Source organism: Brienomyrus brachyistius, chromosome 1, assembly GCF_023856365.1.
Source record: "Brienomyrus brachyistius isolate T26 chromosome 1, BBRACH_0.4, whole genome shotgun sequence".
Taxonomy (NCBI): Eukaryota; Metazoa; Chordata; class Actinopteri; order Osteoglossiformes; family Mormyridae; genus Brienomyrus; species Brienomyrus brachyistius.
Genome location: NC_064533.1, coordinates 27,053,010 through 27,069,683, shown reverse-complemented (window position 1 = coordinate 27,069,683; position 16,674 = coordinate 27,053,010).

Here is a 16,674-nt window from a genome sequence, read left to right as displayed (position 1 = left end):
GTCGCCAGCTACACTGCGCAGAAACTGCACCTGGGTGCCCGAGGGCTCCGATAGTGAGGAGGGTACCAGCGCTTGCACGTGACCAACAAAGAGCCATGACAGAGACGCTGCCCACCAGCAGCTGCCCCCTGGTACCCCCTCCCCCCAAACAGCAACTGGGAAATGCTGGGCAGGTGGCGCTGTGAGGAGGGCGCCACCCACAATGCATGCCAGTCTAACCCCAACAGTTACACCTAGAGTGGGCCGGATTGACAAGGCTACTGGCTTTTATATCAACTGCCTGATAGCTGAAACATCCTGCCAAGCCCTGGGGGGACACGGGGTCTGCCATCACCCTGATCCACACAGGGGTGCTACCAGGTACTGGCAGAACTGCATTAGCCAACTGGGAGACAACTAATATGCAGTTGATGTCGGTGACTGGCGTGCGTACGGCTATGAAAGGGAAGAGGCAGCTGCATGTCCAGGTGGCTGGACACACGGTGGTGCAGAAAGTCTGGCTTGCTGACATCGCCAACCACTGCATCATTGGTCTAGACCTGCTGACTCAACTGGGGGCCACCATCGATGTGCCGGGAGCAGCCCTCCACCTCGGCAGAGATGTAGTGGCCCTCCAGCATGACAGCGGTGGCCAGCAGTGGAGAATGAAGAAGACTTGTGGGAAGGGAGGAAAGAACATCAGCGACACAGACCCAAACCCTGCCTTGATCGCGGAACACAGTAACATCGCAGTGTGGGTGTCTCTCGAGACGGTGCAAGCTGTAAGGGAGGTGTGGCAGCTTAGCAGCCGGGACCTGATGGAGCAGCGAGGCAGGCTTAAAGCTCCGCTGGACTTGTTCAAAATTGCCAACCCACATCCCTGGTGAAGCACCACATGAACATGGGGTATGTCCCACCCATCCGCCTGCATCTGCAAACTGGTGATTCTGTGTCGACTACTGATGGCTGAACGCGGTGGCAAGGAAAGACTTTGGCAGCATTGTGAAACCACTGCACCATCTTACCAGGTGTCCAGCTCTTGATCTCATCTACCCTCACTCGTGAACAAGACCCCAAGATACTTAAACTCCTCCACTTGAGGCAGTACCTCCTCCCTGACCTGAAGAGGGCAATCTACCCATTTCCGGCAAAGAACCATAGCATCAGACTTGGAGGTACTAATCCTCATCCCCAAGGTCTCCAGCAGATGAAGCTAACAGGACCACCATCATTGGTGTAGCCCAACACGCACTGGGAACACATCCGACAATGCAGACCAAGCTTCTGCTCCGTTCATACAGAGACTGAATCGCCCACAGTAGCGGGCCCCGAACCCCATACTCCCGAAGCACCCCCCCACAGAGCACCTCGGGGAACCTGGGCACATAAGCACTGATGACACTGAATGTCACTGAATCTATTGATACTAACAAAAGAGATAAAGGCCTTCCAGCAAACAAGCATGTTCTCACACTACAGGAAATCAGTGTGAGACCTTATCCTGACCAGAACAAGAGGTTATAAGATTTATAATAACCATCCGCCCATTTCAAGTAAATGTTTCTAATGATAAGTTGAGATGATCTTGAACCAAGAATGTAACGCTGTGAAGTACACTGGAATGCCACTAATTGTATTTATATACATTCATTTTCACAGCATTATTTAGTCATATAAATTAACATCAGTAAAATGTTACTTTTATGTGAAGGAAAGCAGAGTATTGAATGGAACACTGGAAAATATATTTTTTTTAAAAACTATCGTGCAACTCTTGTAATATAAAAATATATGTTCTTTATTTATTTTGCTGCTTATCAGGTAAGCCATATACTATAAAATAAATGTTCTTTATTGTTTTATATTAAGGATGTTGCCTTCACTGAGTAAAAATGGCTATATGTGGCCCAAACAGAAAGATCAAAAGTTATGATATCAAAATAAAACAAATCAGTTATGTGGTACACTGCCCTACAAACACAAAACACTGCATACTCTATTGAAATCGAACTTCTTAGTCCAATCATGCTCAGTGTTAAAGAGCAGTGTTAAAGAAACTGAAGAGTGTGCAAATTACAGTAACTAAAAATTCACGCTACAATCAGATATATATATATATATATATACACAATGTTTAGTCTTTGTTTGGCAATATACATCCCCAGCCTTCCTCAAATGCAAATCTCACACCACATAATCTCTTATTTTTCTATTGTCTTTTCTGTCCCTATACGCCTTTCCCTGACACACTTTCCCATAACAGTGCCGTCCTCAGCATCTTTGGTGAATAATTGCCCCGTAAATCACTGAGAAGCTATGGGCCCCTTCATTTATTTTTCTGACAGTAATTTAGTTCTTGCTCTTTTACACACTTGTCATTGTATAGTTTTTCTTATAATAAAAGAGTGTTGAAAAGGACAGTAATTAACAGTGCAACCCATTCTCAAGGTAGCTCTTTAATCAAACTTTGATAATTGTGCTTCTTGTCTGTCAAGCTAACCTGTGTTTCCTCGCATCCTGTGGTATTATTTGTCAGTTTGGTGCCTCGAACAGCAGCTCTCGCTGCGAAATGGCTTGGTATTACAAGGTTTCCTATTTGCTGGAGGATTAGGCGATCTATAAAGTCTGTCAAAGAATGTCAAAGTTATTAGCCACACAACCGGACCAAAAAAAAAGCTTGATAAAAACACGTCACCTGGAATGAAGAGTTATCTTGCCAGTGCGGCTCAAAGAAGCACAGTATAAACACACTTTTTCTACTGTGCTAAAATACATAGAAATGGTTTTGCAGAAAAACAATGACGAAAAACAAAATGCACTGTCAAAACGAGCTGCAGGTGTGTGTGTGTGTGTGTGTGTGTGTGTGTGTGTGTGTGTGTGTGTGTGTGTGTGTGTGTGTGTGGATCGTTTAAGACTGAATTTTTAATTTGTTTATAGTTTAATAAGAGCTTCTTCCCCCGACCATCAGAATACTAAACCCTAATGAACATAAGTTCATGTGAAACCCTAACTCTCTCTTACTCACTGTGCACTTTATTACCACAGTAGGTATTACGTTTACATTTAATTTATATAGTGCAATAATATAATCACTGTGAATACTGTATGTACATAGTACAATAATACAATCACTGTGAAACGATGTGCAATATTTTTCTTTTCATTATATTCACCCACTGACTGGTTATACATTTCTGTACATGTATATTGTTTTGTATATATAGTGTCTGTCCTGTGCTGCCTTATGCTGTCTTTCACAGTCTTACCTACTTCTGTGTAAAAAGTGAAATTCATGTTCATATGTTGTCTGTGTGCACTTGTCTCTTTATGTCTGCACATTGAGCCTGGAGATACGCAATTTCGTCCAGGTATGCATCCGTTGTTGTACTGTTGTATGGTGAGAATGACAATAAAGTTTACTTACTTACTTATGTATTTATTAATTTACATGTTTATTTTTAGGTTCTAGGGGCGGCATGGTGGTGCAGTGGTTAGCACTGTTGCCTCACACCTCTGGGACCCAGGTTCAAGTCTCTGCCTGGGTTACATGTGTGTGGAGTTTGCATGTTCTCCCCATGTCGTCGTGGGGTTTCCTCCAGGTACTCCGGTTTCCCCCCACAGTCCAAAAACATGCTGAGGCTAATTGGAGTTGCTAAATTGCCCATAGGAGTGCATGCGTGAATGAATGGTGTGTGAATGTGCCCTGCGATGGGCTGGTCCCCCATCCTGGGTTGTTCCCTGCCTCGTGCCCATTGTTTCTGGGATAGGCTCCAGACTCCCTGCGACCCAGTAGGATAAGCGATTTGGAAAATGGATGAATGGATGGATTTTTAGGTTCTTACAGTATGTCCTTCTTTTTTACATTTATTTGATCTTTACCTTAGTTGCATACTTTGTACAGCTTCTTCTTTGTTCCTAATTTTAATCCCAAATGTAAATAATTTGAGCTGCATTTCACGTGCAAAGTGCTGCATACATAATAAAAATAATTATTATCACGATTGTAGACCATTGAATGTTCTCTCACACTTCTGCCATTCTCACTTCCACATTACCTCAAATTTTTACCGTCTTTACTCTCCTGTCATGGACAGAGGCTAATGCTACATGCGGTCGACATTCCAGGATCCATCACTGCTTTGGCAGGACATTAGCATGGATCCCATGCATCATATGCCAAAGTTGTCAGACCTACCACTCTGCAGACGTATTTCATTATTTACCAAGCTATACCATGCTTCCCAACTCCTCCCCCTGCTCTCTACTCTAGTGAGGAGTTATGTTTGAAAAATGCAAGCCCAAGCTTGTCGTATCTCGCCTAAAACTACTTGACACCATAAATAATTCCGCTTTCAGCGCTTATACAAAAGATCACCATGCACTAGAAGGCAAGCTTCCATTTCCCGCTTCTTTCTTTATTCCTCCTCTTTGGTGAAGAATGTAGCAGTAACTTCTAAGAAGGTCAAAGTAGAATGAAGGGAGTAAAGCAAGGCTACAGTTGGGTATAGCCCGTCTATCATCCCTTCCTCTTATTATCGAATCAGAGCTGCTGGGATGAGTCACACTCTTCACCAGATGTTGTCATTTCCTCCTAATCATGTAGCATTTTTGCCTCGACTGACAGGCTCCTTTATAATTGGCCGTGATCTGGCAGGGTACTAATAACTCAAATTCCCTCTGAGGGTTCTGGACCTCCAGTGACCTTAACCCCGCCCCAAACCTCCCCCCCCCCCCCCCCCCCACACACACACACACATGCAAAACTAGCATTTACTACTGTCCCTGTCTCTTTCCATCTAGCCTTTTATACCATCTGTGGAGCTGCAGTCATGTCATGGTATATGTACACTGCCTTTGCAAGATACATGTTCTACAATTGTGTTGTAGACTGTCCATGGTATTAAACACATGGTGCTTTATTTTCCATTAGAACAAGTACATTGAAATGCTTCTTTTGACATATGCCATCTTACTCTCCTTTGAAACAGACACAGGAATGAGGCTTTGGGTATGAGTGTCGGGTCAGGTCATTTATTCTGCACCCCAGGGGCATTTTGGGGGTTTAGGGGAGGGGGAGGTAAGATCTTGCTCAAGACCCCAGGAGTTTGTGTGACTATCCTGCTGAGCTTAGAACCAACAACCTTCTGACCACAGTTACGGAGGCTAAACCACCCCCATATTACTGCAAATTTTATGCCCCCAGGTTTCAGGGATATTGAGCTGTAAAACATGTTAGAATCCCCTAGCAAACATACTGAATTCTGCAATCATGCTGACAATGATGAACAGAGAGGAAAAGGAAGAGAGAAAGACAGAGAGTACTATGTTATTGTGTTTCTTTCACTGCTTTGCCTTTGTGTTTGCAATGTATTTTGGGTAAATATTAGTCAACAGGAGGGGGTGCTGCTGTCCTTTTTCCTTCACAAAAATGCCTTTTTCTCACCTAATAATGACAGACGCCTCCACGATTGTTATCCGCCACCCACTTGACAGCTTCTGTCACCAATTAGCAGCTAAATCAACATCCCCAGCACAGAAATGAAGCAATGTAAATGTCTGCTATTTGCTGTGCGAATTGTGTTTTTTTTTTACGTTACATCAGAATACATGGGACTGTCATCAATCAGACCCCGATGTCAGCGTAAGATCAGCAGGCCTGACTGACATAGGGGAGCCTGAGGGTGAGATTAAATTGTCTGTTTTTCTCATGAAGAAGTTTGTCAGGTGAATTCTCTTCTCATTCCCGAATTCTACGAGTCACAAAACAAGACCCTAACGAGGCAGCTAAGCTATTCCCCAGCCCAGGCTTCCTGTGATAGGTTGCAAAATGAAACACTGCACACCCCATTTATCGTTCAATCTAATCATTATCAACCCATTGTTTTTATTTTAAGCTCAAAGACCGAGTAGAAAACAGCTATATTTTACATTTTTATCCTTAACAAGGAATCCTCACTCACCATTCACACCTATGGGTAATTTAGTAACAATTAACTTTAGTTTTTGGCCTGTGTTGGGGGGGGGGGACACTGGATTACATCCCATGACAACATGGAGAGAACATGCAAATTCTCTGAAGATTATTGTCTTTAATTAACAGATTTTCCAGGAATAAATTATATGCATACAGTTGTAATTAAATTTAATAGACCTGTAGTAAAATATCATGGAATACCTTCACATTTATTTAATACTTATAATTGAGATGAATCAAGGGACTTTCAGCATTAGGGCTGGATGATAAAAGGATAACGATAATTATTGCGATGTATTTTTCCTCAATATCAATATGACAAATGCTCCATAGACGTCTACGGTGACAGGAGATGCATCAGACAATGACATCGCTTTGGCTCCTTCTCAGGACTGGCAGTACAGCACAAGTGCAAACATTGCTGTGAAAACACAAATGGGGATTTACTGAACAAGTAAGAGAATGCAATGACAGGCAAATGACAAAACCGTCTAAACAATTGGGCAACTAATCAGGAGAGCAAGTAAGCCAAAAGCATTCTGTTGAACAAATGTAAACCAGTGCAAAATTCAGTCCATGAGAAATCCACACATTAATAATCCATAGAGAATTAAGAAATGATAGGAAGCATGCCTGCGGCAGATTTTTTTGGGGCTGACTAAAATAACCTGTTCAACTTCAATCTCAGACTTGTGAAATGCGAAATGTGTTTTATATTGATGGCCAAAACGACACTTGGTGAACCATTTGAAATCATTTTTGACACACTGTCCATTTTGGTGCTTATAGGTTTGGGTATGCTTTGAGCCATATAGTGGGGTAATGAAAATAGAGACCATTGCTCCAGAAGCATCATTTTGGCCATCAATACTACTGTATGACGAGTGTTTGTCACATATTTGTCACATTCTGATGGTAAAGAACCTGGTGTAATGATCCGTGGGTGAAGACGGGCAGGTTGGCAGGCTGGAGGTAGGAAAGGACGACGCAGGCAGGCAAAGGACGGGGAAAACTGGGGATTTATTGGGGAAACAGCGACGAGGAAACATGGCAACGGGAACACAACGTCAATGACGGACCAGGAACCAGGGCAAGACACGGACTGAAATACACCAGACTGGGCAAACATAATCAGACACAGCTGGGTACGATCGAGGAAGCACACGTGGATAATCATGGGGCGTGGCACACACGAGGATCGTACAAGCCGGGCATGACACCTGGTTTCTTCGACTTTAACTCAAGTGTAATAAACCTTTAAACTGGAAAGAAATAATGATCTGAGATTTATCGCCATAGTTATCAATATCGGTCGGTATGAAAAAAATATCGCGGTAATATTTTGCCCATATCGTACAGCTCTAGTCAGCATCTATGACAAATATTTTCGTACAATAATGGACATTAATAAACAAAAACAGTGAAAGGTCTTCCTAAAATATGGAATATTTAATATCTTAATAAGAAACAAATACAGACACTCCTCTACTTACGAGCTTTCAACATATGAACTTTCAGATATATGAACGAAAAGGACTGTAAGTCCAAATTGTGTTCGTTGGGCTCCCGCAACATCAGATTTTGTTCTGCGTGCCAAAACCACCTAGTACGAATTCTGGCCCCTACTCCTGCCGTGTGCAGCGTAGCGTGCGTACTCCTAGCATCCCAGTTCTATGTACTTGCGTATCAGTAAGAAGTGCTTTCTGGAGATTATTTTTGTTTTATGTATCATTAGTAATGTGTTTTAGGATAAGACAACATGTATTGACATTAAATCATACTTAATCATACACGCAGATTTGAGTACCCTTAAAATGATGTTGAATAACAACTTATGAACACTTCAAGTCATGAACAGCCGTTCGAAACGTATCTCGTTTGCAAGTAGAGGAGCGTCTGTACATCTATCCATCTATCTTTTTGTAGTAACTTATTATAGACAAAGTCTTGGTGGGGGGGGGTATCACAGACAGTGATGTGTTTCCCAAAAAAATAGTTGACAATGTTAGCAACTTACGTAGCTGGAACTATATAGTTGCCTTGCAAGTGTTTCCCAAAAGCCATTGTTCAAACTGTCAAGGTTACTAAGCTGGTAACTTTAATAGTACAAACCATCGTTTAGTGACACAGATATTTTTCCCAAAACCATAGATCAAACAAATGTTCACCGACAGTTCAATCTGACTTCTCATGCTGAAGTTATAAGCTTATGCAGCCTTCAAGTTCTACTTGGAAGATCTGACTAGGGAGTTGGGAAATCATAATTACAACATGACACATGTTCAAGTGGTTAAGTCAGAGCCAAATGGAGGCAATACGAAATCTACCTTTTGTTTTGCTGTATTTTTCTTTACTCCTATGCCAACACACATCCGTAGCATTAATTGAACTTTTCATAATCCTTTGCTCAAACAGCAGGTAGCTGACAGCTACATATTAAATATTGAGACAGAAACTTTTTTTTCACAGTACACTATTTAATAACAATCTCCTCAACCTTCAGAACAATTCAAAGTTTTGCAATAAAATTGATTACTTTCAAAATAATTTGACCTTTATAGTGGAGCTATCCATTGCCTCAGCCATGCTTGTTGCAATGACACGTCCCCAACCGAGGAACTAGGGGCTTAAATAAAATCCAGAGTTTCTGACTGGTAAATACAGCTTCGAAATGGCGTTCATTATTTACAATTATTTTTTCAACATGCCTTGAAAGCAGGGTCATTTTCTGCCGACTATGTCATCAATGGTGGAAAATACAGTCGAAGGAGGGTAGTTAACATGTGAATCAGCTGAAAATTTCCAATAATCTTGCTGTACAAATATATATAATGTCAAGTGCTGTGAAAATGTAACTATTTTTATGTATTTCTCTGTTCATGAGTATGATTGGTATATGGTAGAATCTATTATATATATAAAGGGGCTTCATGACATCACAGCAATATGTGAAATTTCTCCTCTCCTGGAGCCGAAACCTTATCATGGTGGTTTGCGTGTTTCAATGATCTCAGGAGCTAAGTTACCCTTGGCTTTATGGCCCTGGTAGGGTCACCCAAGGCAAACAGGTCCTGGATGAGGAACTAGATGAAGTGCAGCTCACAGGACCCCTTATGTTGAGAAAATGATCCACGTTTTTCGTCTCCCGGACGCGGGTCACTGGGGCCCCTCCCTGGAGCCAGACCTGGGGGTGGGGCTTGATGGCGAGTGCCTGGTGGCCAGGCCTGCACCCATGGGGCTTGGTCAGGCACAGCCCGAAGAAGGCATGTGGGTACACCCTCCAATGGGCTCACCACCTGTAGGAGGGGCCAAAGGGGTTGGGTGCAGTGCGAGTTAGGCAGTGGTCAAAGGCGGGGACCGTGCTGGTCCGATCCTCGGCTGCAGAAGCTAGCTCTAGGGACATGGAATGTCCCCCCACCCGAAGGCGAAGGAGCCTGAGCTGGTGTGTGAGGTTGTGAAGTTCCAATTAGATATAGTCGGGCTCACCTTGATGCACAGTCTAGGCTCAGGAACCAGTCTCCTTCAGGGGGGTTGGACCCTCTTCCACCCTGGAGTTGCTTGCGGGGAGAGGCGCTGAGCAGGGGTGGGCATACTTATTGCCCCCTGGTTGGCTGCCTGCACATTGGGGTTTACCGCAGTGGACGAGAGCGTAGCCTGCCTTCGCCTTTGGGTGGGGGGACGGGTCCTGACTGTTGTTTGCGCTTATGGGCCAAACGGCAGTTCAGAATACTCACCCTTTTTGGGTGTTGGAGAGCACACCTCCTGGGGACTCTCTTGTTTTGCTGGGGGACTTCAATGCTCATGTGGGCAATGACAGTGAGACCTGGAGTGGCGTGATTGGGAGGAACGCCCCCCCCCCCCCCCAATCTAAACCCAAGCGGTGTTTTGTTATTGGACTTCTGTACTTGTCACGGATTGTCCATAATGAACATCATGTTCAAGCATAAGAGTGTCCATATGTGCACTTGGCACCAGGACACTCTAGGCTGCAGTTCGATGATCGACTTTGTAGTTGTGTCATCAGACTTGTGGCTTCACTTGGGTGAAGAGAGAGGTGGAGCTGTCAACTGATCACCACCTGGTGGTGGGTTCGCTCTGCCGGGAGGAAGCCGGCCAAGTCTGGCAAGCCAAAGCGTATAGTAAGGGTCTGCTGGGAAGGTCTGCTGGAATCCCCTGTCAGGAGGAGCTTCAACTCCTACCTCCGGCAGAACTTCTCCCATATCCTGGGGGAGGTGGGGGACATTGAGTCCGAATGGGCCATGTTCTGCGTCTCCATTGTGGAGGCAGCTGACCGGAGCTGTGGCCGTAAGGTGGTTGGTGCCTGTTGCGGCAGCAATCCCTGAACCCGCTGGTGGACACAGGTGGTGACGGATGCCGTCAAGCTGAAGAAGTCCTATCGGGCCTTTTTAGCCTGTGGGACTCCAGATGGCTTTGAGGAGATTCTGGTTCACCATTCGGTGTCTCAGGACGGGAAAGCAGTGCAGCATCAACACTATTTATGGTGGGGATGGGTTCTGCTGGCTTCATCGGACCATGACCTTCGGCTCTCACTGGAGTTCGCAGCCAAGTATGAAGCGGCTGGGATGAGAATCGGCACCTCCAAATCCGAGACCATCCGAGATGAGCTATGGGTAGTGACTGAAAGAACGAGATCGCGAGTACAAGTGGCAGAAATGAGTTTCCTCCACAGGATGGCTGGGCTCTCCCTTAGAGATAAAGTGAGGAGCTCGGTCATTCGGCTGCTCCTCTGCAATGAGAGGAGCCAGATGAGGTGGCTTGGGAATCTGCATAGGATGCCTCCTGGACGCCTCCCTGGTGAGGTGTTCCAGTCATGTCCCACTCGGAGGAGGCCCCGGGGAAGACCCAGGACACGCTGCAGAGACTATGTCTCTAGGCTCGCCTGGGAACACCTCAGGATTCCCCCGGAGGAGCTGGATGAAGTGGCCGGGGAGAGGGAAGTCTGCTGAGACTACTGCCCCTGCGACCCGACCTCGGATAAGCGGATGATAATGGATGGATGTGAAATTTTACTATAATAATAATACTGCGATATGAAACAAAAAAAAGATGAAATTCACAAAATAAACTATCGCCAAATATACCTAACTTTCTGTTTGATTATTCCTGCCAGCAGTCAAATAAGTTGGTATTGCAAGCTCATCAACAGCTAATTGTGTATGTGTGTGTGTGTGTGCGCACGCATACACAGTATTACATGAAAAGAAAAGAAAAAAACACCTGAACAGCAGACTGGAATGGGATGCCAGTCCATCACAGGGAACACACTATGGCCAGTTTATAAATGCCGCCTCACCTTACTCATGTGTCATTGGATTGCAGGAGGAAACTGGAGCTCCCCACACACACACAGTACGTGGAGTACATCAATGTTCCTTGCAGTAGCTTGTCATCCTATTGTTGACAATGTGGCCTAGTTTTCCCACTGTGACTCTGTATCCGATAAGTGGTTCAACACGGATCTCTCAGAAGAATTTGAAAGGGCAATAACAACAGTACTAACCCCAAAAACACATTTTTTTCTACTCTTTATTCTCAAGGGTCATCTCAGCACCTCAGCAATTGAGCGAGATGTGCTTTGCCCGGTACTGCATTCTTGGTTTATGACCAACAGCTGGGTTCACCACCAACATCTGTAACAGACTCATAGTGTGTTAAAGAGTCAGCAGTCAATGTGGCACAAATGATGACGTCATGTCATTTACAGTATAATACAGCCATCATTTGTCTAGAAGTCAAAGTACATTGTGAAAGTACCTTAAAAATAATAATTGTGTGTAATCTTCTGTGGAACACTCTATACCATTGTAATTTAACACTATTATTCCTAATCAACTTTTCATATTTAAGAAAACCTCAGATTATTGTGAATTTTTGACAATATATTGGTGCTTTTTACGACTGTAATGTAGTTTCTTTATTTACAAAGCTATTTATCCATCTTTCAAAGGCTTACCCAGTATTTTCCCAGTATGCATAGGGACACAAGATCGTGATACACCCTATACAGGATATTAAGTCCCTTTATGAGCAAGCACACATGCACACAATGCAAGCATTTAAAATAAAATCAGTCTATCAAATACAGGAGTTGTTCAGAAAATATGTCACAGTGCCCCCTGGTGGTAAGATGTCATTTTTGATCGTCAAGATGCAAGGCCAGAGGAATCCAACCGTGAAGATCTATTTCATAGTAAAATTGTTCTTGGTAAGAATCAATTTATTGGTAACACTTAGTAATGATGCGAGGTCAGACAAGGTCTGGGTGAATATGGGTTGTTGGTTCTAATGGCAGCTTTACTGCTAAATAAAGTAAAAATGGTAACCATACAGGTAGAAGCAAAATCCAACTATATGAAAAAGCATACAGTTATCGTAGTTGGATCAATAGCCTTCTACTTGAATGGACTTTTATATACTTAAAAAAAGAATCAATAGACAGCAGAGGGTGAAAACCTTACTTCTGATTATGTCTGAGTTTCAGGGTGTAAATCAGTGTATATTCTGGTACCTGTTTCCCTTTCCTTCGGGGCATTGTGTGATTAGGTCCCTGTCAGCTCTGATTGGAGCAAAATTAGTCTTAGATGGAACAGCACCTGGTATTTTAAAGTCTTGCCAGGATGTTACCCTGAATTTCCTACAGTATTTATATTGACAACTGTTAAAAGACATTAAACATATAATCCATTTTCCAGGCACTTATTCACCACACACATGGTATTTAAAAAGAAGTAGGACTGAAAGGAGAAGACATGGAAATAAGTCTGGTGAATCTTTAGCGCCCTAGAATGTCAATACATTTATTCTAATTTTACTCTAGTTCAAGTATAATTCTTTGTTTATATGTAAAGGGTATAATACCTACTAATTTATTGTTAGGTATACTTTACCTATAACTGTATTATTTTATTCATGAGCAGTCACATTAAATGGTCAGAAAAGCTAATCAAACATCTTTAATGAAACTGATTCAGTTTCCACTTCCTGTTTAGATAAAATTTCCACTTCCTGTTGAGCATTTTAATGGCCCAGATATTCTGGAATAACACTGGCAGGAAGGATTTCCTAGTCTGACGCCTAGTCATGCCACGCGGAAGAAAGTTGGAGCCCAGGGAGGTATGAGCATCAATTTGTCATTTGTAGTCCATGGCAGCTGTGCACTTCAAAGAGAATTAGATTAATAATTTAGCAATTTCATAATAACAATTGATACTTAGGAGAATTTTTAAGTAAGTTAAAATTTAAAATTAATTGCGAAGTTTAAACATTATGGAAAAATAATTTCTGAGGGAAAAAAAACTAAAATGTGGTGCAGGATTCGGGAGAATCACATTAAATGAGTCTGACGTGTGACTTTAAACATGATAATAACTATCAAACACTAAATAAGATACTGCAAAGGCTTTTTTGGTTCTCTGGGTCATTCGCAAATATCAATGCACCCTTCTTTTATGCATGTATAACTGATTAGTGATCATAACTAAACATATAAATGCACATAGCTGTTACACCTCATGAGTCTTCATAGCACACTTATTACCTACGTCCTTAATTGCTTTTTTTCTACTGACTTTACACTGTATGTTTCACATGATGGACAGAATATGCATGTGTGTCTCTGAATTACACGTAGCACACAGTATCATGGTTGGAGGGTGTAGATCTGACACATTTCATGTTTTTACTGGCATCTATATTTATTGACGTTGCCAATGAGTTACCCAGACAGCCATGCGCTGGCAGCTACATGTTCCTGCCACCTAATTAAAGTTGTCAGCTACCCTTTCTGTAGTCTGGGATGACTGAAGACTTCTTATTTTGCCCTGTGCACATAATGCATCTTTTTGTTAGTAACAAGGACATCCATGTTCACCTTGGAGAATATGACACAACAGTAGTATTTTCAGAGAAAGAAATTTATGGAATTTGAGAACCTTCCTTGTATCTTCATTATCTTCATTTGGGAGCTCTGACTGTCCTGTCTAACTGTCAATTCATCTTTTTAATTAATTTATTTAAATTTTTTTATTAAGCAGAGATTTCTTTTTCAAAAGCTACATATAAATGAGGCACATAGCAAGTTATAAACATACATGGTGTTTACTCAGCTAGTCTGAGTTTCCTGCGAATGCCTAGGTAAAAGTGCAAGTAGTTTTGGAGGAAAAGCTATACTATATCTTCCAAACTAAGGAAGAACCTGTTAAGACAACTATTCAATGAGTGAAAGAATATTCATCTGGGACCACAAAGGGGTATCAGGCTAGTAGAGGAATTCCTGGAAGAGGTGGGTCTTATACTTGTGGGCAATGGAGATATTGTTTTATGAGTTACATATTCAGGAATCACCCTCATTGACCGATACTTCACTGGTGCTCCTCAAGATGGCTATCAAGTGTAGATTTGAATATGGTGTGTATATGGTGCTGTATTTCTTCCAAATGACCTTACTTGACCTGAGATTCAATGGTCCTCCTTGTGGCTAGATTCTTGACTTTCTGATCATTTGCCCTCTGAAAGTTAGACTAGGCTCCTGTCTATCCTGCTTGACTCTATCTTTCTAGCCTGATTCTTCATGTTGGGGTGACCCAAGGCTATTGAGTCTTCTTCTCTGTGCCCCATTCACCCATGACTACGTACCCACCCATACCACAAATACCAACCTTATCCTTGAATTCTGTAGATGGCACAACAGTGACTGGGTTGATCTCTGATGCAGATGAGGCTAACAGAGAAGAGGTTCGAAACCTATTAAAATTGTTCTCAGAGAACAACTTGGCCCTCAACAGCATTAATATGTAGAAGCTCATCATAAGGAAATATAATGGGAAGCTTCTGCCACTCTACATTAACAGTAATTTGATGAAGAAAGTTTATTTAATCGGATGTAATTCTAATAGAAGAATAGGAATTCCTCCACTAGCTTGATACCATTGCATGAATGTTCTTAATGTTGTACTTTCTGCTGATTTGAATAGATGCTTTATTAGGTTTTTGCTTAGTTGTGTAGCTGTTGCTCCAATACTGCTTACACTTGTACCTTGACATTCTCTGGAAGCTCGGCAGAGCCACATATATAGTCGTCTTCTTGACGGCACTTCTGTTTGTTATGTGCTGTTCACCTGACTTGTACACTATGTCACTTTATAGAAAAGCATTTTCTAAATAAATGTATATGTAACGTAATACATGACTAGATGCATGAATTTTAACATGCAACATGCATTAATCCCAAAAACAAACTGTGGTGTATCTGAACATGCATTATAAACTGGATTCCACAAACAATGATGAGTCTCTCAGGGCTAAAAAACACTGCATGTTGGTTTCCTTTGTTGCAGCCATAGGTAAATAATTGATGCAGGGATAAAAGCATTAGTGTATGAGGGTGTGACAGGCTGGATGAAATCCTCCTCGTGCTACGTTTGCCCTCTGCTGTGTCAGTGGCCTTTGTCTATTTGGACAGTTGCTTGAAGTGCAAATCTGTGTGCTGACTCGTTCCTGCCGACTGTCAGCATGTTTTCCTTTTGTCAGCAGCAAATCATAGGCTGGTCTTAACCCTTGTAGAGTAATTTTTAACGGACTCTGTGACAGGCTGATGACACTGTCTGCTTGAACAATGGACTCTTAAATCAATTTTCTTGATACTTAGATAAATACGCCACATCATTCAGTCAATGATAATTAATAGAATAAAGGTACATATAATTTGCGTAATAAAAATAATACAATCAAAAACATTTTTACAGGCAAAACAAAATGTTGTAAACTTCCTCTCTGTAGTACCAAACCATCACAGAGAAACCAGTGGCAGAGAAATCTGAAAACCTGTCTAACCACTAACCACTCTTCAGAACTTCTGCGGAACCTTAAGCACAGTATATCATTTTGTTATAGAAGGCATCTTCATTTTTGTGTAAAAATTTTATATACACAAATGGCTTATCGGGGTGGTTTATTCACATATTAAATTATATTATTAATTATGATATAAAATTTTATGAAAATTTACCTTGCAATTAGAGTCTAGATTAGAGTAAAAGCCTAATATGCTAACATCACACATAACAAGTCAATCACATCTGGGGTGGGATTCACAATTTTGATTCACATAGGTTTATTTTGCATATATGAAGGAGAAGGCAAAGGAGATCGATCGCATCCTCATGGGCAGATGCTGGATGCTCCTGCAGTACTGCAGGGTCTACAGAAGTGCCCAGTTTGTGAATTCTGACCACAGACTTGCTGTTGGTATTCTGTAGATTCAGTGTAGATCCTGATACAGTGTATGCATACTTGGGTGTGACTGTTGACTTTAATGTGATGTGGGAGACCTTCCATGATAACAACCTGAAGGTTCCTGAGGGTTCTGTTGGTGTTGCTAGTGTTCCCCAAAGGAGGTGTTTCATCTCACAGGGCCTCTTGGATGGTATCGAGAGGAGTCACAGTGCACAACTTGGTGGCAACTACAGTTTTTAGCGGGAACTGAGGAGGACGGCTATGAGGGCTCTGTGGTCAGATAAGGAGTCATTTTTCAAACGAATCTGTGAGCAGGTGACTCACTATCTGTGATCTTGTGACCCACGTCCTACTTACAGAGGAATCGAATTACACATATCTGAATCTGTTCCTCGGAGACTTGCAGTCAGGGTGGGTGATGGGACGGTCCTTACGGATGACACTGCAGTTGTGACCCGCTGGGCTGG